Source organism: Nomascus leucogenys, chromosome 17 (assembly GCF_006542625.1).
Source record: "Nomascus leucogenys isolate Asia chromosome 17, Asia_NLE_v1, whole genome shotgun sequence".
In the NCBI taxonomy this organism is placed as follows: domain Eukaryota; kingdom Metazoa; phylum Chordata; class Mammalia; order Primates; family Hylobatidae; genus Nomascus; species Nomascus leucogenys.
Genome location: NC_044397.1, coordinates 71,984,733 through 72,006,906, shown reverse-complemented (window position 1 = coordinate 72,006,906; position 22,174 = coordinate 71,984,733). Strand labels below are relative to the sequence as shown.

Sequence of the window (22,174 nt, the reverse complement as noted above, 5' to 3'; positions counted from 1 at the left end):
TGTTGATGTCTCCAGCTGTTATTTTTGGGGAATCTATCTCTCTTTTTAGCTCTAATATTTGCTTTATATATCTGGGTGCTCCAGTGTGGGGCACATATGTATTTACAAATTATTATATCCTCTTGTCAAATTTACCCCTGTATCATTATATAATGACCTTCTTTTTCTTTTTTAATAGTTTTTGTTTTGAAATCTATTTTGTCTGATATATAAATCTATTTTGTCTAATGTAATATACAAAATAGTATAGCTACTCCTGCTCTTTTTTGGTTTCCATTGGCATGGAATATCTTTTTCCCTATCTTAATTTTCAGTCTTCGTGTGTCTTTACAGGTGAAGACTATTTCCTGTGGGCAACAGATCAATGTATCTTGATTTTTTAATCCATTCAGCCACTCTATATCTTTTGATTGGAGAGTTTAGTACATTTACATTTAATGTTACTTTTTTATACTTCTTTTCCAATATTCGTACAATGTTACGATTGATAAGTGATAAGTTACTCCTGCCATTTTGTCATTTGTTTTCCAGTTGTTTTATGATCTTTTCTTCCATCTTTCTCTCTTTCTTGTATTACTTTTAGTAGGTATCTTTGATCTTTGGGAGTTCAAATATTAAAAGCCTTGAAGTAGTCTTCTTTGGGTTAAATCTACTTGGTGTTCTATAATCTTCTTGTACTTGATATTGTTATCTTTCTCTAGGTTTGGGAAGTTCTTTGTTATTATCCCTTTAATAAACTTTCTACCCCTGTCCCTCTGTCTACCTCTTCTTTAAGGCCAATAACTCTTAAATTTGCTCTTTTTAGGCCATTTTCTAGATTCTGTAGGCGTGCTTCATTTTTTTTTTCTTTTGTCTCACTGACTGTATTTTCAAATAGCCTGTCTTCAAGCTCACTAATTATTTCTTCTGCTTGATCGATTCTGCTATAAAAAGACATAAATTCTTCTGTATGCCAATTGCATTTTTTCAGCTCCAGAATTTATGCTTAATCTTTTTTAATTATTTCAATCTCTTTGTAACATTTATCTGATAGGATTCTGAATTCCTTCTCTGTTTTCTTGAATTTTTTTGAGTTTCCTCAACACAGCCATTTTGAATTCTCTGTCCAAAAGGTCACATATCCATTTTTCTCCAGGATAGGTCCCTGGTGCCTTATTTAGTTCTTTTGGTGAGTTCATATTTTCCTGGATGGTGTTGATGCTTGTAGATGTTCTTTAGTGTCTGGGCATTGAATAATTAGGTATTTCTTATAGTCTTTATAGTCTGGACTTGTTTGTACCCATCCTTTTTGGGAAGGCTTTCCAGATATTTGAAAGGACTTGGGTGTTGTGATCTAAAGCTTTATCTGCTTTAGGGGACAACTCATGCACAGTAATCCTGTGGTTCTTGAAGACTTGTAGAGGTACTGCCTTGATGGACTTGGTCAAGATCCAGGAGATTTCTCTGGATTACCAGGCAGAGACTCTTATTCTCTTCCCTTACTTTTTCTGAAACAAATGAAGTCTCCCTCTCTGTTTGGGGCCACCTGAAGCTGGAGGTAGAGTGACACAAGCACCCTTGTGGCCACCACCACTGTGACTGCACTGGGTCAGACCTGAAGTCAGCACTGGGTCTCACCCAAGGCCTGCTATAACCACTGCCTGTCTACTTACCTATGTTCACTCAAGACCCTTGAGCTCTATAGTCAGCATGTATCAAAGCCAGCCAGGCCTATGTCCTTCCCTTCAGAGCAATGAGTTCTCCCAGGTTCTGGTGGGGGTGCTGTCAGGGAGATAGGGACTACAGTCAAAAACCTCAGAGTCTACTTGGTGTTCTATTGTACTGTGGCTGAGCTGCATCAAACCATAAGATGCAGTCCTTCCCAGTCTTTCCTCCTCTTTCCAAAGGCAGAGGAGCCTCACCCTGTGGTCACCACAGCCACAGGCCCATGGAGAGTATTGCCAGACTACCACTAATGTTAACTTAAGGCCCAAGGGCTCTTAAGTCAGCTTGTGGTGAATTTGCCTGGCCTGGGTTCAGGGCAGCGGGTTTTCCTTTGACCCAGGACAGGTGCAGAAATACCATCCAAGGGCCAAGTCTTAGAATTGGGGACCCCAAGAGCCCACTTTGGGTTCTACTCACCTCTGGCTGAGCTGGTACCTAAGGTGCAAGACAGAGTCCCTTTACTCTTCCCTCTGCTTTTCTCAAGCATAAAGACTCTTGCTCCATAGCAACCACATCTGGAATGTGCTGAGTCTCACCTGAAGCCAATAAGTCTCACCGAAGGCCCTCAGTGTAGTGCATGTGTATTACTGCTGGTTATTTAGTGCCCAAGGGCTCTTCAGTTAGCGGGTGATGAATCCTGCCAGAACTAGGTCCTTCCCTTCAAGGCAGCAGGTTCCCTACTGGCTCACATTGTGTGTAGAAACACCATCTGGGAACTAGGGCCTGAAATGGGGGGTGGCCTCATGACTCTGACCAGTGCCCTATCCTGCTGTGGCTGAGCTGGTATCCAGGATGCAAGACAAAGTCCACCCCATTCTTCCCTCTCCTCTCCTAAAGTGGAAGGAAGGAGTCTCTTTTGAAGCCACAAGCTGTGCAGCCTGGACTAGGTGAGAGTTGATGCCAGCACTCCCACAGCTGCCCTGACTGGTGTCTCAGTAGGCCATGTGCCCCCTGAGTCCACTGGCTCTGGGACCATTTCAGCCCTAGGACTCACCTAGGAGTTGTGGTCCTTGTGGCCTAGACTACCTTTCAAGTTTACTTATAGCCCCAAAGTACTTTAGCTCATTGTCATGATGCTTGAGGGAACTCAACTTCTGACTGCTGGGATTGGTGATTTCCTGTTGGCTAGGGCTGCTTTAAGTGTTTTCTCCATGGGCAGGTGTCAGCTGAGTTTTGTCCGGTTTTCCTTTCTGCTATAACAGGGCAGCACTAAATTCAGTGCCTTACATTTGCTGCATTCTCCCTTCCCCAGTGCACAGAAATGCTCTTTACACCATGCAACCATTGCTGGGGAGTGTGGGAGGAATGGTTTTGGCAATTCAAGACTTTTTTCTACTTCTTCTGTGCCTCTTTCAGCAATATTAAATTAAAACCAGGTACTGGCTGGGTGTGGTGGGTCACGCCTGTAATCTCAGCACTTTGGGAGGCCAAGGTGGGAGGATCACTTGAGTTCAGGAGTTCGAGACCAGCCTGGCCAACATGGTGAAACCTTGTCTCTACCAAAAATACAAAAAGTTAGCGGGGCGTAGTGGCACGTGCCTGTAATTCCAGCTACTCTGGAGGCTGAGGCAGGAGAATCGCTTCAACCTGGGAGATGGATGTAGCAGTGAGCCTAGATTGTGCCACTGCACTCCAGCCTGGGTGACAGAGTGAGACTGTCTCAAAAACAAAACAAAACAAAAACAAAACCAGGTACTGTGACTGTTTACCTGATTTTGATTCTCGTGAAGGTGCTTTTTTTCTGTGTAGGGAGTTTTAAATTGCTGTCCTTGTTGGGGGATGCTTGGTGCAGGCTTCTGTTTTGCTATCTTGCTTTACCTCTCATCTGAGTTTATATAATTTACTATGTCATGATTAAAAATCTAAAATAAAAGCTATAAGAACTTTATTTCTACTTATGGAAACATGTTTAAATGTGTTTATGCATGTCTATGTGTGTTATGTGGTGTGTTTACATAATAAAATCTGTCATAGCCAAAAATCCATAAACATTTTATTAACAGTGAGAAAAATGAGTGCTCATATAAAATATATAGCAAATAACCCCCCCTTTTTAGTTTATGTGACTTAACTGTTTCATTAATTAATTTGTTTTAAAATTGTCAACATACATTTTTGCCTAGGTTTACTGGTCAGATCATTTTGTATTTGTTTTTGCTAGATGTTTTAAGGTCATGATGCTATAAACCCAGTCTAAAACAGAATGACCTTGTTGTGAAATTCTTTAATATATAAGATTAATTTAATGTTGTTGATATACTTAAAACAGCTATATCTTCTGAGTTATCAACAGGATACCCATGTATTTAACTTTAAAGTTTTTACTTAGATAAATACTTGATATTAACAGATATGAAACTTGTTAATAAACACAACAATGACTAGCTTTGTCTCATATTTCAGTTTTAAGAAGTAATCTAGATGTAATTGATAAAAAATAAATTAGTTAATTATAAATAGAATATTTATAAATGAAATTTTTATGTAATTTAAAATTCTGAAGTTATGTTAAATAGTAGATACAATGTCTGGATCACATTCAAATAAGATAAAAATGGAAACAAACCACTGAATAAATGTAAGTTCATTTTTGGCTTTTTAAAGTTTATAAAATTGTAAATATATTTGTATCTATTAATCAAAAATGAATTTAGGAAAAAATACTTTTGTATGGTAATCTTGAATAGTAAATTTTAGTCCTATAAAATAATTGGCTTTTATAAAAAATGAAAAATGGTAGGACAAAGACTTGAGGGTTAAAAAAAATGAGGAAATGTCTAAGCAAGTCAAAGAGCATTTCTGAATAATAGGCCTATGAGAAAACTTTTATGAATGATCGGGTTGGCTGGAATTAAAAATAAATAGTTTATAAGTGGTTTTCTAAAATTTAAACATTGATGTTGGAGGTGCACTGATACAGGACCAGAGCCTGGTCCTCCATTTTTAAAACAACACTTTCTTGAAGTATGGATCTGCTCCTGATAAAATTGTAAGAAGCTTTCATTTTGAATTCTAAAATCTATTTCTTTAACAGCTATCTCCTAAACTGCAGGCAGTTTCTATTTCTAACACTTTTTTTCACTGAGATTTATTTAATTTCCTAGTTTCACATTAAAAATGCTGTCTTCTTCATTTAAAATAATAATTTCATTGCTTTTTTTTTGAGATAGGGTTTCACTATGTCATGCAGGCTGGAGTGTCATTGCACAATCGCGGCTCACTGCAGTCTTGACCTACTGGGCTCAAGCAATCCTCCAACTTCAGCCCCCTTAGTAGCTAAGACTAAAGGCACATGTAACCACGCCCAGCTAATTTTTGTATTTTTTGTAGAGACAGGATTTTGCCATGTTGCCTAGGCTGGTCTTGAACTCCTGGGCTCAAGCGATCTGCCCACCTTGGCCTCCCAAAGTGCTTGGATTACAGACATTGCCCCTGTCTGGTAATATCATTTCTTGAGGTAGAGTTTTGCTTTTGAAATTTCTCAGATTCATATCTCAGTGGTTCAAATTTGCCATGTCTTGCTATTTGATTTGCAGGTCATAAATCATTGCATTCAGGTTTTTCTCCTCTTCAGAAAGCCTGGGATAGTAACTCTTTCCTTCAATTTTTTCATCAGTTGCTATACAATTTTTTTTTCTTTTGGTTCTAACTGCTGCTGGTATGGCCTGACACTAAAGGTTTATCCTGAGGGCCTAGAAATCAATGCTCTTTTTCAATATAACTTGACTCTGTACTCTTGGCTTTTCTTGATACATGTGAATTATTATAATCATGACCTGGGACACATCTTCCTGTATCTCATTAAATTCAAGTACTCTTTTCATCAGATTCGACCTCCAGGTTATCTAAATGAGCTCCCCAAAAGGAGAAACAATCACATTGCAGAAAGTTTTTCTTTACTTTTTTGGTACCTGGCCTAAGGAAGATTATACATTTTATCAACATAATTTCCTGTGTTGCTTTTGTTAGATTTGATTTTTTTTAAAACCTGAAGTTTAAAATGGTGAAGATAATTTTAATATAATTATTTGTATGGCTTTTTAAGGCTTTTGATTATCACTCTGGTTATATAAATGACTTATTTCACAAGTAACTTGTGATTCTGTATTGATACAATGTTTTGAGCCTTTTAAAAAACTTCCTCAAAATCAAATTCCAATTTAAGTTTTTTAAATGTAGAATTAACTTTGGAATTTTCCAGCTGGACTCCTGGAAAGCGTTGAAACATATCTTTCTCACCTTTTAGAGGTATTAAATGATTTGGGTTATTTGGTAAATTTTATGAGAACATTGTCAAACGATAACTGATAGTAGATTTTTCTTTTATTTGCATTTATGGGAATATTGTTGATATGAATGTTTGAAAAATTATGTAAGTCCATACAAGTCTGCTGGGAATGATGGCTCATACCTATAATCCCAACACTTTGGGAGGCTGAGGTTGGAGGATTGCTTATAGCCAGGAATTTGTGTCCAGCTTGGGCAACAAAGCAAGACTCTGTCTCTATTAAAACAAAGCAAAAAAAGCCAAGCATGGTGGTATGAAGTGTAGTCCCAGCTACTTGAGAGGCTGAGGCAGAAGGACTGCTTGAGTCCAGGAGTTTGAGGTTGCAGTGAGCTATGAATGTGCCACTGCACTCTAGCCTGGGCAATAGAGCAAGACCCTATCTTTAAAAAAATTCATACAAATGTATTATATTACCAGTCATAATTCTGGTTGTTATCTTAAAATACTGTATATAATAGCAATAAATAAATTTCTTCTCAGTCATTAACTTCATCAGATTTTTAACCATGGCTATTTTAAGTTTTTGTCATCCATATTATTGTTTTGAATTCTTTTTTAAAAAACAGACTCCTGCAAAATATTCTAACAAGTACTCTTTTATTTTTATTTATTTATTTTTGAGACAGTCTTGCTCTGATGCCCAGGCTGTAGTGCAGTGGCATGATCCTGGTTCACTGCGACCTCTGCCTCCCTGGTTCCAGTGATTTTCATGCCTCAGCCTCCTGAGTAGCTGGGATTACAGGCATGCACTACCACGCTGGGTTAATTATTTGTATTTTTAGTAGAGATGGGGTTTTACTATGTTGGCCAGGCTGTTCTCAAACTCCTGGCCTCAAATGATCCTCCTGCCTTGGCCTCCCAAATTGCTGAGATTACAGGCATGAGCCATTGCACCTGGCCCAAAAAAATACTCTTAAATACAGGTTTCTAACAACTTGAAGATCAATGGATAATATAACAATTTCCAGAAGTGTAATAAAAAAGTGGGTTCATGAAACTATTAATCAAGATCAGGCAGAACAAGAATTAATTACATGAGTTTAAATAACTAATGAAGATGATATTTTTATGATTTTATTTCAAATGTTGTTGGTTCTTTACTCAAATAGTTTTTTCCAGATTTAAGAAAATCTTGTCTCTTAAGCTATTTATAATTTACAGCAATTTGATAAAGTATACTTGTGTAAAAAAAGATAACTTTTTTCTCTTTACTTGATTGCTCCATAATTAGAAAACCATTTGTGAGTCTTCTTATGGTAATATGGTCATTTCAGTAAGTCTAATAAAAATCTGCTCTTTCTATGTAGCAGAATACAATTGGAAACTGGTTGTTACCAAGGCTTTGACTGAAAGGTCATTTTTAAAAATATTGAGGCCGGACGCGGTGGCTCACGCCAGCAATCCCAGCACTTTGGGGGACCGAGGTGGGTGGATCGTTTGAACCCAGGAGTTCGAGAGCAACCTGGACATGGAGAAACTCCGTCTCTACAAAAAATACAAAAATTAGCTAGGCATGGTGGTCTGTGCCTGTAGTCCTAGCTTACTAGGAAGGCTAAGGTGGGAGAATCGTTTGAGCTCGGAAGGTTGAGGCTTCAGTGCTTCAGTGAGCGGTGATCGTGTCACTGCACTCCAGTCTAGGCGACCCTGTCTGCGAGACCCAGTCTCAGTGGAAAAAAAAAAAAAAAAACCCAAAAAACTAAAACTAGAATGGTATTTTCTACTGGGAATGTGGATTTGGGATTTGTGGATTGGTGGTGAAATACAGAAAATTTAAAGCCTACACTAGAATCCATTGAAAAAAGCAAACAAAAAAAACTTCAACGTTGGCTACACTTAATTTGAATGTAAAGATTAAAAAAATAAGTAAAAAACAAAAGAAGACATAGATCCAATCCCATATACCAGGAAATCCACTCTAAGGTATATACGGAAAATATATTTAACACATGTGTATCAGGATGCAGGCACAAGTAACTTCAAAGCAGCGCTGTTTCAAATAGTAAAAAAAGGAAAAACTGGGAACTGTTCAAAAGCTTCATCATCTCGATGATCTTGGTCTTCCGCCCCATCTTCTTCTCCAAGGTGAATATGTACTGGGCCAGCACCACCCTCGCCACCAGGGCTCACACGCTGGCGCTCGCTACCGCGACCACCCTCGCCACGGTCGCGCGGTGCATGGACGGGGCCCTCATGAGTGTCCCGGCAGGAAAAAAAAACCCGCGATTGGGACTCTCAGAAGCGCGCGATCGCAGAGCACCACGGACAAGCCAGCGACGCCCCGCCCCCACTAGGCCCCACCCACACGCGCCGAGGGGAGAGGGCGGGCACGCGGCCGGGGGGCGTGGCCTGCGCCCGGAGCCCAGGCAGGAGGCGGGTCTTCCTTAAGGAACTGCTGTCAGGACAGGGCAGAGGATTGCAGTAATTATCACTCTCTGCTAATGAGGACCAGGCCGTGGTTCACTCGAACCCCGCCCCAGTAGTAATCTAATTCCAACCGCGGCTCTCTCAGAAGTCGGTCTCCGTCTTCGCGCCGCAGCCTCTCTGGACTCCAGCCCCCAGAAGGCGGCGCGGCACGGCGTGACCTGCGCAGTGGCGTCCGTTGTAAGTGCCATGACAACAGGGCGAAGATGGCTCAGAGTTAGGCTGGAGAGGGGAGGTGTCCCTTCCGCTGCGGCCGTCGGGTTTTTGCTACACACCATTCGCCGCCTCCTCCATCCTTTCCTCCTCTGTGTGAGCAGCAGGACTTGCATTTGTTTTCGCCTGCCTAGTGTCTTCCAAGGGATAGATGCCGTTTCCTCTGCTGGTCTCTGGGGGTGACGGGGGGCGCAGGGGAGCTTCTTGGGGGAATCACTCCAACTCTGTGGAGCTGGTGGTGCTGCCTGGTGGGGCTCTCTCTTTGCCCGGTACGTGGAACAACTTTCAGCTGGAAGACGAGAGGGAATAGTGAAGCTAAAGGTTGCTTTTCTCTGCACCCTCCGTTCTTGCTCCCTCTGCTCCATCACTGGGACCTTGTCAGGCGTTCATAAAGAAAAATTTGCGGAACGAGGGTTCGCAGAAAGGTGGGGCAGAGCTCATCTGACGTGGCATCAGGTAAGATGGTATGTCTGGTGTTAAACTTCGGGTACATGAATACCCTTTCCATGTTTTATTTTGTGAACAAGATCCTCCAATGCAGTAAATTGTTTGGAGGCTGCAAGGTGATTGATTTCTTAGAAAGATGTTTGCACTGAAATAAACAAACATTAGAAGCACAAAGTGTATGAGATTCTGTGAATACCTTTGAGAAAAAAGGGATGAGAATTTTTAAGGATTCCATTGAGGAATGTCACGTGGAGCATGAGCATCCTCCTGAGACACTTCAACAGGTCTGTGAGTAAATGGGCAAAGCAGTTCCCAGCCTACGACTGAAGTAGGATGCATGTACTAATACCCCCAATCCTTCTAGTAATAGGATTATTGTTTCTCCTCTTTTTACTTGGAGACCACAACAGTTTAGATGAGCTGCGCTGATTTTATCAGCACCTCCTGTAGGTCAAATCCTGCATTTGACTTCAATTTCCTGGAGAAATGTATTTTTTTGGGTATCTCACTTTTACTTTAAAAATGAAACCGTATCTTACAGGTATACACATCTTACGTGTCCTCATTGATAAACAACTTGAAAGATGCTGCAGGATAAGCTATGGGTCTTAAGTTGGCCAGCATTCAGAGAAAGATTTTCTAACTTATTAACATTTTATAAAGAAAACAATTACTGAGATTTTTTTCATGAATATACGGACGAATTAAAAAAAGAAACTAGAAAACCCAGAAGTTTTTAAAGAAGAATTTTAAAAAACTTTATTTTGAAAATAAGTTACAAGTTATTTGTGAGAGTTTAAGGGATTTTTCCTTGTGTGTAATTGTTGTGGTTAAATTACAACTATACATTTATATTTATGGTACAACTTCTTCATGGAAATGCTCATTGAAGGGAAAAAAATCCAACAGCAATAGTATATATAGTAATTTTAAAACTTTTACACCTTTTGAGGGATGTAGTAAGTCTTACGCTTTAGAATACTTAGAAATATTTTTTGAAAATTATTAAAATACATGAAGTTATTATAAAACATCCCTGCTGGTTAATAACATTTCCATTAGTGACTACTATCAGTCTTTGTGAGTCCCATTTAAAATTTCAGTCCAGCGGGTGGCATTCGTAATTGTGTCTTGCACAGAACACACTACCACCGTCTCTTTCCACTACCACTACTACCACCGTCTCTCCCACCACCACTGTTTCTACTGTTAGGTTATTACTGACATCTATTGAGTACTTGCTATGGGTTGAGCCATTTTATCCTCCTCCACCCTAGAACAATTGAGATACTAGAGGATAAGGGACTTGTTTAAGATCATGTAGTGTAAACGTGGTCAGAAAGTGAGCCCAGAGCTGTCCTACTCCAAATTTTGTGTTATTTTGCCCTTTGCGTCTTTTGTTGAAAATTCCAACAGTGAGCCCTTGTATTATTGCCTTCAAAAGCAGTATACTTCTAACGCTACATGCATTTGTCATCTTTCTTTGACTGGAAGACCTGATTTCTACTTTCTTAAATTTGATGTGACACTGGCATAATCTGGAGAAAGCAAAGCTCTGAAAATGAACAACAGCTTCAAGGTCTGTTTCCAGAACTGACCTTCAAACCCGTATGTTTTTTCCACAGCATTCTTTGGGGTTATTATTTTCACAGGTGATCATATTGTAGGACTAGGTCAATGAGGTATTCAAGACCAGCCTGGGCAACATAGTGAGACCTCATCTTTGCCGAGCATGGCAGAAAAAATAAAAATTATTAAAACTTTTTACAATATTAAAAAAAGAACAATAGCAAATTAAATTCAGAAGGTCAGCAAAAAAAGGTCAGCCACCTCTTAAATGAAACCTAAATCTGAGTAAACTTGTAGAAAAATAAGTATTCAAAACAAAAACGTGTCAAGTGAAGAATGTAGAAGAGAATTTCTGGAGTTTAGGGGGTAAGGAGATTATCTCCCATTTATTATTCTAATAAAGCATTAGAAACTAATCTGTTGTGCCTATTTATAGGAATGCACCTGTTACAACCTTCAAATTATTGTCTTCTAATCATCCTTTAACAATTTAATCAAATGTATGACATACTTGCCTGCAGCTTGAACTTGTAGTGATTAGAATTAGTGTGAATAGAGCTATTGCTTTTATAGTCTACATGGAGGGGCATGTGCACGGGCCGTTTGTTTAGGGTTCTGGAGTAGACGGTCTGGGTTTAGGTACCGCACGTCACTTAACTAGTGAGACCACTGGCACAGATTTCTTAACTTCTCTGTATTCAAGGATACCTGAATAATAGTATCTACAATTTACTTTGTACTTTTGTTATGAAGTTCAAAATAGAATGCTTGCAAAGCATTTAGAATCCTAACTGGGTTTAGTAAATGATTAGTAGATACTTTCCTTTAAGGTGAAGTCATTAAAAACCTGGTTTTTATTTTCCAATTACTTAAATCAGTCAGCAACTGGAAATCAACACTGAATGAAAAGGGGATAAAATGCAAACCTCGGTTCCTTATTCAAGACAGTTAACTAAACTGAATTAAAAAAATTAGTGTATACGTATTTTATTTTTTGTTATTTAAAACACTTTTTGTTTATTTTTGTAACCCAAAAGCCAGGTTTCATGACCGAAAAATGTTATATTACTATTGTTCCTTACCATCCTTCCTAACCTGTCAGTACCAGACCTCCCCCACCCACCTGCTTATCTTAATATCTCAATGTCAAGGCCTATATCTTTCCTAGATTGGAATACAGATTAGCATTTTATTTGTGTCTCAATTTATGGCTAATTTTTCATTTTCTTGATGACTTGGGGTGTCTTCCAGGAGAAAGGGCAGAATTTATTTTGCTGACCTTCTGAATTTAATTTGCTATTGTTCTTTTTTTAATATTTAAAAAAGTTGTAATAATTTTTATTTTTTCTGCCATGCTCGGCAAAGATGAGGTCTCATTATGTTGCCCAGGCTGGTCTTGAACTCCTCGGCTCAAGTGGTCAATCTGCCTTGGCCTCCCAAAGTGCTGGGATTACAGGTGTGTGCCACCGTGCCTGGCCTAATGGTAAATGTGGCCAAAATACAGGAGTGTTCTGCTTTAAAAAAAAAAAAAATGAAACTTCATGGGGAATTTGAAGCATAAGCAAAAGCATAAAGAATAACAAAATGAACCCCCATGTATCCATCATCATTTGTTCTTTAAAAAAAAAAAACAGCTTTGTTGAAATATAATTCAAATACCATACAATTCACCCATTTAACACACAAAATTCAGTTCCTTTTTTGTATATTCACAGATACATGTAACCATTGCCACAGCCAAGTTTGGAATATTTTTATTAACTCAAAAAGAAACCTCACATCCTTTAGCTATAACTCTCGTTCTCTCTTCCTTCTCCCCTACTCCCAGACCTAAGCAACTATGAATCTACTTTCTGTCTCTATGAATTTGTCTGTCCTGGATATTTTATATAAATAGAATAATATAATAGGTGGACTTCTGTGACAGGCTTCTTTAACTTAGCATGTTTTTAAGAGCCAGATATGTCTGATTCTAAAACCTATAAGCTTTTATTCATTTATGTTGTAACATATATCAGTATTTTGTTCTTTTCTTTTTTATGGCCAAATAATATTCCACTGTATGGATACTACCTTTTGTTTATATATTCATCAGCTGATGGACATTTGGGTTGTTTCCAAATTTTGGATATTATGAATAATGCTACTATAAACATTTATGTGTAAGTTTTTTTTGTATGCACGTATGTTTTCATTGCTCTTGGATAGATACTTCAGTGTCAAATTGCTGGGTCATATGGTAATTCTGTGTTTAAGTGTTAGAGGAACTTCTAGATTCCTTTCCAAAGTGGTTGCATCATTTTGCATTCTCACTAGCAGTATATGAGGGCTCTGATTTCTTCACATCCTCACCAACATTTATTACTTCTTTGATTCTGTCATAGTAGGTGTGAAGTGATATCTCATAGTTTTGATTTGTGTTTCCCTGATGACTAATTATGCTGAGCATTTTTTTTTTTGGAAACAGAGTTTTGCTCTTGTTCCCCAGGCTGGAGTGCAATGGTGTGGTTTTGGCCCACTGCAACCCCTGCCTCCCGGGTTCAGGCGATTCTCCTGCCTCAGCCTCCCAAGTGTTTGGGCTTACAGGCACCTGCCACCATGCATGGCTATTTTTTTTTTTTTTTTGTATTTTTAGTAGAGATGGGGTTTCACCATGTTGGCCAGGCTGGTCTCAAACTCCTGGCCTCAAGTGATCCACCCACCTTGGCCTCCCAAAGTGCTGGGATTACAGGCTTGAGCCACTGTGCCTGGCCTTGAGCATCTTTTTGTTCTTATTGGCCATTTGTTTATCTGACTTGGAAAAATACCTTATTCAGACCCATTGTTCATTTTTAATTGGACTTTTTTTATTATTGAGTTGTATGAGTTCTTGTATATTATCAGATATATGATTTGCAAATATTTTCTTCCATCATTTCATCTTCTTGATGGTGACCTTTGAAACCCAAAAGATTTTAGTTTTGATGAAGTCTAGTTTATTCATTTGTTTTTTTGAGATAGAGTCTCACTCTGCTGCCCAAGCTGAGGTGTGGTGGCATGATTTTAGCTGACAGCAACCTCAAACTCCTGGGCTCAAACCTCAGACTCCTGCCTCAGCCTCTCAAGTAGTAGCTGGGACTATAGGCACACACAACCATGCCCAGCTTATTTTTTATTTTTTGTATAGATGGGGTCTCACTTTGTTACCCAGGCTCTTCTCAAACTCTAAGGCTTAAGCAGTTTGCTTGCCTCAGCCTCCCAAAGTGTTGGGATTACAGGCGTCAGCCACTGCACCTGGCTTTATTTATTTATTTTGAGACAGGGTCTTGCTCTGTCATCCAGGCTGGAGTGCAGTGGTGCAGTCATGGCTCTCTGTAGCCTCAGCCTCCCAGTGCCAAGCAATTCTCCCACCTCAGCCTCCGCAGTAGCTGGGGCTACAGGCACACACACCACCGCACCTGGCTAATTTTTATATTTTTTGTAGTGATGGGGTCTCATCATGTTGCACAGGCTGGTTTCAGACTCCTGGCTCAAGCAATCCTCCTGCTTTGGCCTCTCAAAGTATTGGAATTACAGGCATTAAGCACCATGCCTTGCCCTTATTTATTTTTTATTGCTCACGTTTCTGGTGTCAAATCTAAGAATCCATTGCCAAATCTGAGGTCATAAAGATTTACTTATATAGTTTTCTAAGAGTTTCAAGAGTTCATAGTTTTAGCTATACATTAGCTTATACTTAGATCTTTGACACATTTTGAGTTAATTTTAAAAATATTATTCAAGGTAAGCGTCCGATTTCATTCTTTTGCATGTGACTATTTGGTCATCTTAGACCCATTTGTTGCAATTACTCGTTGAATGATCTTGGCACCTTTGTTGAAAATTAGTTGATCATAGATGTATGGGTTTATTTCTGGACTCTCAGTATTTTCCATTTATCTTTACGTCTATCCTTATGCTAGTGCCACACTGGCTTAATTATTGTTGCTTTAGTAAGTTTTAATATGGGGAAGTGTAACTTCTCTACCTTTGTTCTTTTTTAATTTTAAGATTGTTTTTGCTATTCTGGGTCCCTGGAAATTCCATACAAATTTTAGAATAACCTTGTTGATTTCTACAGAGAGGAAAGAAGCCATCTGGGAATCTGATAGGGATTGCATTGAATCTGTAGATTGATTTGGAAAGTATTGCCATCCTAACAATATGAAGTCTTCAGATCCATGAACATGGGATGTTTTCCATTTATTTAGATCTTCTTTAATTTCTATAACAATGTTTTCATAGTTTTCAGAGTCTACGTTTTACACTTATTTTGTTAACTTTATTCCTAAGTATTCTTTTTTTTTTGAGGTGGGGTCTTGCTCTGTTGCCCAGGCTGGAGTGTAGTGTTGTGATCACAGCTCACTGTAATCTCGAACTCCTGAGCTGAAGTGATCCTCTTGCCTCAGCCTCCTGTGTAGCTAGTATTACAGGTGTGCACCACCATACCTGGCTAACTTATGTATTTTACTCTTTTGGGTGCTACTGTAAATGTAATTATTTTTAAAATTTCATTTTGGATTGTTCATTGCAAGAATATAGAAATATAATTGATATTTGAATATTTATTTTATATCCTGCAACCTTGCTTAACTCATTTATTAGTTCTAATAGTTTTTTCATAAATTCCTTAGGATTTTCTATATACAAGATTATGTCACCTGTGAGTAAAGATAGTTTTACTTCTTTTTTTCCAATTTGGAAGCCTTTTATTTCCTTTTCTTACCTAATTGCTGTAGTTGAGAGCATCCAGTATGATTTTGAATAGAAGTGGTGAATGCAGACATCTTTGTCTTGTGCCTGATCTTAGGAGGAAAGTGTTCAGTTTACACTATTAAGTATGATGTAAGCTGTGGATTTTGCATAATGTCTTTTATCAGTGTGAGGAACCTTCTATTCCTAGTGTTTTGAGTGTTTTTTATAATGGAAGAGTTGGATTTATGGAGGTGATCAAGTGGCTTTTGATTTAGATTGTATTGATTTTATATTAATTCATTTCTGGATGTTAAGGATGCCTACCTTGCATTCCTCAGGTAACCCCATTTAGTCATGTTATATAATACTTTTTATATATTATTGGATTCAGTTAGCTAGTAATATTTTGTTGAGGATTTTCTCATCCATATACATAAAGGATATTGGTCTGTTGTTTTCTTGTGATGTGTTTGGTTTTGGCTCAGGGTAACTAGATTTATAAAATGAGGTGGGAAGTATTCTCTCCTCTTTTATTTTTTGGAGTAGTTTTTGAAGAATTGGTATAATTTTGCTTTAATTGTTTAGTAGAGTCCGCCAGTGGATCTGTCTTGGCCTGGCCTTTTCTTTGTGGATAGTTTTTTGATTACTAATTCAATTTCTTTATTTATTATGGATCTATTTAGATTTTTTATTTCTTCTTGAGTCAGCAGAGGGTCTCCTCTGTTCTTGGGTATACCAGTGGAGTATACCCAAGCCCTCAGCTCCTCCTGGGTGTCCCTCCTGTGCTGTCGGCGCCCAGAGTCTGGAGGGGACAGAGGTGTTAGGGGACTGATGTATCAGCACTGCCCTGAGTGCACACACACCTGGCTGGGTTGCGACAGCACCTGGGCTCGGCTTCAACTTGGGTTCAAAATCGGAGTGGGCTCTGGGAGTTGGGAGAGGCCGGGGAGCGGGAGTGGGCACTTCCAAACCGCAGGGGCAGGGGTGCTTCCCAGGCCCCCGACAGTGCAGGGATGCCTGGGTCTGGAGCTGTGATTGGGTGGCTGCAGATGCGCCCAGGAGCGCAGGGCTCCCGGCCTTCCAACCTGGTAGGGGGCGGGGCTCCTGCCTGTTCCCAGCCCCCGCTGGCTCCACAGAGTGGGCAGCCCCTGCTATGCCTCCCCCGCTGCAGCCAGTGTCTTCGCAGTGGCTGCCATCACTGCTGCCTAAGTTGTCTTTTGAAATCCACCCATTTTTTATCAAAGGAAATTAGTGGTATCCCAACTTCGTACTGATGAGAGTTTGTGGTTTCTTAATTTCTTGGGAGTGGGCAGTGCTCCTTCTCTGCTTCTACCTTTGAAAGTGGAGAGAGGCACTTGGGAAACAAATGGTGACTATTGATTATCAGCCCAAATTGTTGTTTTTTTCTATTGTTCATTAATTCTTTAAAGATGTAAGTCCTTATTGTTCAATAAATTATTGTCTACAATGGTGCATGATACCACTTCGGACATTGGGGGAACAAACATATAAGATGTTTATGTAATGGAATTTATGAAATTCTGCTATGCATGACCTTATGTTTGCCCTGGCATGAAAGTCATTGTTGTTGCTCTGAAATATTGTTGTTCTGAAATAATTAAGGTAGCTATGGTCTTGTGAGGAAGAGCCATTTATTGGATGTAGGTTTAAAAATTAGCCCTTCCTCCACAGTCTTTAAAGATTAAAACGAAGCAAACAAACAACAAAAAAATCCTTCTATCCACATACTTTTTCAGCTTTTTGATATTAAATTTGCAGATTATTGGCAGCCTAATGAGACAGGGGTCTAGAGACCAGGGAGAGAGTATGCAGAAGCAAGGTCCTGCAATTAGCTGTGTGAGGTATGGGAATCATGTAACTTATCTGGGCCTCTCCTATAAAATGAGAGGACCAGCTGATTGATGGACACTTTCCAGCTGTTTTAGGTCTTTGATTTGAAAAATGATTTTTTTTAAGCCCTCAAAAGGTAACTGATGGCAGAGGTCCTCTGAAAAAGAAGGGGAAAACTGGAGCTCTGCTATAAGAAAATATCCACTTAGGCAATCAGGTATTAGTTACATCAGTGCCTCTTCAACCTTGAGGTGCATGTGATTCACCTGGAGATACTGTTTGGGGAGGATGAGATTCAACATTTCTCATAAGCTTTTGTGTGATACAGATGCTGCTGAATCAGGGATTACACCTGGAGTAGCAAGGGACCAATCTCTGTGAAAAGGGGGATTTCAGGAGCTAACAAAGTGGTGGGTGAATAAGAAAAAATTGATAGAGCAGGAGAAACAATAATGATATATATATTTTTTAAGAGACAGGGTCTGGCTTTGTTGCCCAGGCTGAAGTGCAGTGGTGCAATTGTGGCTCACTGTAGCCTCATCTCCTGGGCTCAAGTGGGAGACTGGCTAATATTTTTTTTGGGTCGGGGGGAGAGATGGGGTCTTGCTATGTTGCCCAGGCTGGTCTCAAACTCCTGGCCTGAACCGATTCTCCTGCCTTGGCCTCTCAAAGTGCTGGCATTACAGACATGAACCACTGTGCCTTGCCAAGAGGGATTTAAATGATGCCTTTGCTATTTTGTCAGTACAAGTAGATTTCTAATTTTCGGTTAGAAGTTAATGAGAAATGAGGCCGGGTGTGGTGGCTCATGCCTGTAATCCCAGCACTTAGGGAGGCCGAGGTCAGCGGATCACCTAAGTTCGGGAGTTCAAGACCAGCCTGACCAACATGGAGAAACCCCGTCTCTACTAAAAATACAAAATTAGCTGGGCATGGTGGCACATGCCTGTAATACCAGCTATTCGGGAGGCTGAGGCAGGAGAATCGCTTGAACCCGGGAGGTGGAGGTTGCGCTGAGCCGAGATCGTGCCATTGCACTCCAATCTGGGCAACAAGAGTGAAACTCCGTCTCAAAAACAAAAAACAAAAAACAAAACAAAAAAAACAAATTAATGAGAAATGAATGTCTTCTATAGGCATTCCTATTTGTAGACATTGTTGGAAAGTTCTTTCATATTGGAGGATATTTTTGATTTTTTTTTTGTCTTTTATCTTTTATTTTAACAGCCCACTAGATCATAATTTGGAGGTTTTTTTGTATTCATTCTAGCAAGCTGAAAAAATTTATTGACTAACAGGTTTTTAAGGCCATTTTCATAGGATAGCTACTTTGACTTGATTCAGTATTTATATTCAAACTCCAGCTTTGTCTCTTGTGGTCACTTATCTAAGGATTTTGACTTTTTAAAAATGTATCATTCATTATCATTGACAGAAAAATCTCTTCTATTTCTCCCTTACTTGGTTAATATGTTCTCTAGGCAGGCCCCATGAAGTTTTCTTTTCTGCCTGTGTTAGGCAAAGGTAAGACCCCCTTTGAGTGTTGTATAGTTCTTCCTTTCTTATTTTCTCTCCTTGAGACTTTTGAACCGGCTGGTGCAGGAGTGAGTAGAGGATCACTTACTCTTTGGTTGGTTACTACTAATTTCTGTCCTTAGCTGTGTCTCCAAATGGAGCTTATGCCTCGAAGTCTTCATCCTTTATGGTGTATCAGGAGCGCTTGATACAGCTGGTCACTCCCTTTTTCTAGATACATTTTTTTTTCACTTCCTTCGAGATAACTCACTTCTGGCTTTGTTTCGATCTCAGTGAATGCCCCTGTTAAGCTTCTGGTGGATTCCTCTTCTTCTTCTTCTCTTTTTTTTTTTTTTTTTTGGAGATGGAGTCTCACTCTGTCACCCAGGCTGAAGTGCAGTGGCGTGATCTTGGCTCACTGCAAGCTCTACCTCCCAGGTTCATGCCGTTCTCCTGCATCAGCCTCCCGAGTAGCTGGGACTACAGGCACCCGCCACCACGCCCGGCTAATTTTTTGTATATTTAGTAGAGATGGGGTTTCACCGTGTTAGCCAGGATGGTCTCGATCTCCTGACCTCGTGATCCACCCGCCTCGGCCTCCCAAAGTGCTGGGATTACAGGCGTGAGCCACCGCACCCGGCCGGATTCCTCCTCTTCTTAACCTCTGTACCAATCCTTTGTCTTCTAAGCCCGTGTCTGGTTTTCTCCAGATTTCTCATCATGCACCTTTTCCCTTTCCTGATTATGCTTTTTATCCTTTTATCGTAGCCATCCTTCATAGCCATGAAGATGACTATGCTGTGTCCTGTGAGTCCTCCTAGGGAATCACTGGCATTTCAAGTGTGAATTTGGGTAATATTTTGCTCCGAACTGCAAGAGAATGATGTATCCTCATTCTCGTAGTCCAGTAGTATGGCATATTACAATTCTCCTAGGTATTTGGCATATATAGTGAGCATATATGGGATTTATTGAATACTGTTACTTTCCTCTCAAAAATCCAATAAAAGTATAATACAGATGATTATTATGTTTTTTGAATGCTTGCTACCAGATTTGAAATTTAGTAATGTGACAATTTGTATGGTTATATAATGTCCTTAGTAATAACAAATGGTGCAAATATTTTTCAGAAAGTCTCTCACATATTTTGAAACTCATGATAAATTTGTTTACCTTTAGATATTTGTTCACTTCCATCAACTTCCAGTGTATCTAATTTCTTTCTTAGCATAAATAGAGGACTTTGGATCTAGTTTTCCTTCTTTTTTCTCCTGATATTTTTTTTTAAACTAATCATTTTGAAATAATTTTAGATTCACTTAGAAGTTGCGAAAATAATGGTTTCCCAAAGAAAATAGTACAATGATCAAAACCACCAAATTTGCTTTTTTCTTAGAGACTGGGTCTCTGTTACATAGGCTGGAGTGCCGTGTCTTGATCAAAGCTCACTGCAGGCTGGCGCGGTGGCTCAGGCCTATAATTCCAGCACTTTGGGAGGCTGAGGTGGGTGGATTGCTTGAGGTCAGGAGTTAGAGACCAGCCTGGTCAACGTGGGGAAACCCCGTCTCTACTAAAATACAAAAATTAGCTGGGCGTGTTGGCAGGTGTCTGCAATCCCAGCTACTTGGGAGGCTGAGGCAGGAGATCGCCTGAACTTGGGAGGTAGAGGTTGCAGTGAGTTGGGATTGTGCCACTACACTCCAGCCTGGGTGACAGAGCAAGACTCTGTTTCTCAGCCCCCAAAAAAGCTCACTGCAGCCTCAAACTCCTGGGCTCAGTTGATCCTCTCACCTCAAACTCCTGACAGTAGTTGGGACTATAGGCATGGACCACTATGCCCATCTAATTTTTTTATTTTTTGTAGAGATGGGGTCTCCCTATGTTGCCCAGGCTAATTATAGATGTTAGCCACCATGCCCAGCCCACCATTAAATTGACGTTAGTATAATACTAAACTATAGATTTGATTTGGATTTTACCAGGTTTTATGTTAGATGCACTTTTTTTTTGTAGATAGTTCTAAGAAATTAATCCCAAAGAAAGTACCTTTTATTATTAGCTCCTTATAGTTACACCTGTCTGTTCTACATTAGTATGATTTTGTCATTTTGAGAATTAGAAATGTAATTATTTAATATTTTACCTTTTTTGGATTTTTTTTTTTCATTCAGCATAATGCTCTTGAAATCATCCAAGTTGCATGTGTCAGTTATGTTTTAAATTCTTTTTTTTTTTTTTTTTTTTGAGATGGAGTCTTGCTCTTTTGCCCAGGCCAGACTGCAGTGCCGCTATCTCGGCTCAGTGCAAGCTCTGCCTCCTGGGTTCACGCCATTCTCCTGCCTCAGCCTCCCGAGTAGCTGGGACTACAGGCTCCCGCCACCATGTCTGGCTAATTTTTTGTATTTTTAGTAGAGATGGGGTTTCACCGTGTTAGCCAAGATGGTCTCAATCTCCTGACCTTGTGATCCGCCTGCCTCGGCCTCCCAAAGTGCTGGGATTACAGGCGTGAGCCACAGCGCCCGGCCTAAATTCTTAAGTTATATTGATATGATGTAGATGTACCATAGTGTGTTTAACCAGAACACTGAGTTTTTTTCTTTAATGTAAGTTTAAAAAATCATAAAAAGGGATCAAAACCAGAGCAATGGCTAACACTTATTAAGTGCTTATTATATGCCAGGTATTGTACTAAGTGGTCTACTGTATTCCTTTTTGTAAAAACCTAAAACTATGTATTTTTTATTTTTAATTGTGGTAAAATACATGTAACATAAAATTGAACATCTAACCATTTTTAACTATATAGTTCAGTAATGGTAAGTAAATTGACATTATTGTGCAACCAATCTCCAGAACTCCTCATCTGCGAAGTCAAAACTGTATACCTATTAACAGTTCTCCTTTCTCCCTAGCCCCTGACAATCACCATTCTTAATGTTTCTATGACTATTCTAGGTACCTCACATAAGTGGAATTATATAGTATTTGTCTTTTTGTGACTGGCTTATTTTACTTAACATAAGTTTCCTCAAGTTTCATCTACATAGCATATGTCAGAATTTCCTTCCTTTTTAAGGCTGCATAATATTCCATTGTATGGGTATACCACATTTTCTTTATCCATTTATCCATTGATGGATGTTTAGGTTGCTTCTGCCTCTTGGTTGTTATGAATTATGATACAGTAAATCCGTGTGTAACAATATCTCTCTGAGATTCTGTCTTTAGTTCTTTTGGATATCCACCAAGAAGTGGGATGATGGCTGGATCAAAACTTCTATGTTTAATTTTTTTTTTTTTTTTGAGATGGAGTCTTGCTCTGTCACCCAGGCAGGAGTGCAGTGGCACGATCTCAGCTCACTGCAACCTCCGCCTCCCGGGTTCATGCCATTCTCTTGCCTCAGTCTCCCGAGTGGCTGGGACTACAGGCACCTGCCACCACACCTGGCT

General features: G+C 39.6%; 1 protein-coding gene across 2 annotated transcripts in view; it reads left to right on the top strand.

The window, feature by feature from the left end:
• Positions 1 to 8,572: 8,572 nt before the first annotated feature.
• The window catches only part of BBS9 (Bardet-Biedl syndrome 9), a 478,120-nt gene continuing 464,518 nt past the window's right edge, over positions 8,573 to 22,174 (top strand). The window contains exon 1 of one of the 2 annotated variants that reach the window (XM_003279188.3): positions 8,573 to 9,082. The gene's annotated coding sequence lies outside the window, so the exon portion shown is untranslated. The remainder of the gene's footprint in view (positions 9,083 to 22,174) is intronic. The other variant, XM_003279191.3, reaches the window with a different exon arrangement.